A 3,083-nucleotide genomic window follows, 5' to 3' on the forward strand; every position below is an offset into this window, starting at 1 on the left:
TCTTTGTATTAAATGGAAATTTATTCAAACTAAATAAAATTCAAATTTTATTGTAATTTCTTGGGAGAAAGATGAACTAGACCCTTCTGATTAGCCCAAAATGACTAGTTACGATAGAGTTCAGAAGGAAAAAGATTATTTGGACCACCAAGTGACTTCACTCCATTCAGAATTGTATCAAGCTAAGTTTACTCTCCAAACTTGAAAAAGCAAATGTCAAACTTCAGTCAGAGCTGTAGGCTTGCTGAACAGTGTCTACATTTGTCATGTTGGTTCACACATTCAGCTGAAATTTCTCCACAGCTACCACTAAGGACTAGTGTTTCTAGTTTAATCCTTTTAAAGCAGATGAGATTTGCCTAGGTCCTTTTTTAAAAAACAAAGAAAGAGTATGTTTTACAAGTATTAAGTTAACATAAGTAAGAATTGTTATTAATTCTATTTCACCACGGCAACGGGCCACAGGTCATTAAGCAAGGCACCTAAGAAGTAGCCAAAAACATCCAGAACCCTAAACAAAGTTAGGATGCAACTAAATAAGCAAATTTTGAGTAAGTTTCCAACCATTCCTCTTCATTTACAATTTGTAGATAAATGAAAACCTGTCCTCTGAACTGGTGTTTCTAAAACCCAATCTCCAGGCCTCTGCAGAAAACATCACAGGTGTTGAAGATGAAAAGGGAAGCTGAACTCTGATGAGCAAAGTCTAAAGGAAGAGGGGCACCTGAGTGGCTCGGTGGGTTGAGCGTCTGACTCATGATTTCAGTTAAGGTCATGATCCCAGGGTCGTGGGATCAAGCCCCGTATTGGGCTCCATACTGAGTGTAGAGCCTGCTTAAGTTTCTTTCTCTCTTTCCCTCTGTCCCTTCCCCCCACTCACACACTCTCTCTATCTCTCTCCCTAAAATGGAGGGAAAAGAGTCTCAAGGAAGAAAGGGAGCAACTCCTTTCCCAAAAAGATATGCTGGTAAAAGCCCTGACAGTCTGAAAAGAGCGCTTAACATTTGTCTGCAATTAGCCGGGCCAGCATCCCCTCCCGTGTTCTGGATTGTTGACGCAGTTCCTCTGTCGTAATTGATTTCCAATCAACAATATTTTGTTGATGTTTTACTGATATACAAGACAGTAACCACATGTTCAGCTTTGCTTAAGAACTATAAATTGTGGAAGATGATGCCTTAAGTAAATTCAAGATGTGCTCCTGTGGTAACTTGCTAGATCTGAATATAACAAGGGAGAAATTAATTTGTAAAAACAACCACCCACTCATGTCTATACTTTCAAAGAACAGAATTGGTCCCCTCAAGATTGTCTGAATACCAACTGACAAATCTGTAGATTAGCTGTAACCTTGTCCCAGTCCCAGGCCAGCTGCCTTCCCTTTGGAATTCAGATAGCTGTGTACTTGCAGGCCATTATCATTAGGTATAATGAGCTTAAGAAACTGCAAAACAATCAAAATACTGGTATAGCAAAACTAATTTGGAAAAGCAAATGTACGACAAACAAACGAAAGTTAACATTTTTGGATTGTTTCCTTTTTTGGATTTTCCATGTAACTGCTTTCATTTATGTAATGAATTGAGATTTAATTGCTAAAAAATTGGGGCACCCGGGTGGCTCAGTCATTTGAGCAAATGACTCTTGATTTCAGCTCAGGTCATGATCCCAGGGTTGTGAGATCAAACCTCGCATTGGACTCTGTGCTGAGCATGGAGCCTGCTTAAGTTTCTCTCTCTTCCTCTGCCCCTCCCCCACACATATGCACTCTCTCCCCCACCCCCAAAAATTTCTAAATATTTTTTGAAAAATAATCATGTATTTTTAAGAAATTGTAATGCCTTAAAATATATAGTATATTTTATTCCGGAATATTTTGGAGAAAAAAAATCCATCTTCCTTCTTTTGCTTTTTGGAAGGTGTTAATGTGTACAGCCCACATGACAAAGAACTAAGGTCTCCTGCCAATAGCCATGTGAGGGAGCCATCTTGGAGGCAGCTTCTGAAGCCTCAGCTGAATGCACCCCATCCTCATTGCAACTTCATGAGAGACCCTGAGCCACTCAGCTACAGAGCTCTTCAACTGTGAGATGTTTGTTATTTTAAGCCACTAAAAAAATTTTTTTTAAAGGTAAAATATGAAAAAAATATAAAACATGATAAGTTGTTGGGATTCAACCACTTCCACAAAGTACACTGGACTTCTAGAAAGAGCTGTAAGAATGGTAGAATCACTGTTACTCTCTGTTGCATTGGAAAGAAAAATACAAAAACCTATCAAAACAGTGTTATTCCAGGCCTGATTGCTTTCTGGGATAGCACAACACTGGATTTGATCTGATTTAACTAAGCAAATGTTTGTTAAACACCTAGTATTTGCAAGGTACTATAGTAGATTTAAAAATTGACACCATAGAAAAAAATTAATCAGTTACTACTTGTATGTGTGTGTGTGTATGTGTGTGTGTTTTAACCACAGTCCTAAATGTACAAAGCAATAATAAGTACAGTATGTTACTATATGTTTGTCAGTAATTGCCTTTTTAATATACCTGGCTTTGGACATCTCCCTACTTGCCCCTGGAGATATTTCTTCCCATCTAATCTTTGCATTTCTCAATATTGAAAAGGTCCAGGACTAGGAGAGTCATTCAAATTGTTCACTTTTACTCACTTGTAAAATGGCACTTAAAAGATCATTATCTGTTATCATCTATCTTGCTACCTCACAGAGATGAGACAATAAATCAGAGGTGACAGTGTCCTGTTTTGACAGATATAAATTTTTTTTTAGGAATTCCAATGCATTTAATAATATTGATGGGGAGAAGGTGACATTCTGATTGCTAATGTTTAAACTAAGATGATGGGGGCATCTGGTGGCTCAGTTGGTTAAGTCTCCGACTCTTGATTTCGGCTCAGGCCATGATCTCATGGTTCATGGGTTAGGCCCTACGCTGGGCTCTATGCTGACAGTGCAGAGCCTGCTTGGGATTCTCTCTCTCCCTCTTTCTCTGCCCCTCCCCTGTTCTCTCTCTTTCTCTCTTTCTCAAATAAACATTAAATTTTTTTTTTTTAATTAC

This window comes from Panthera pardus, unplaced genomic scaffold (assembly GCF_024362965.1).
Source record: "Panthera pardus isolate Hobbes unplaced genomic scaffold, ASM2436296v1 HiC_scaffold_13, whole genome shotgun sequence".
Taxonomy (NCBI): domain Eukaryota; kingdom Metazoa; phylum Chordata; class Mammalia; order Carnivora; family Felidae; genus Panthera; species Panthera pardus.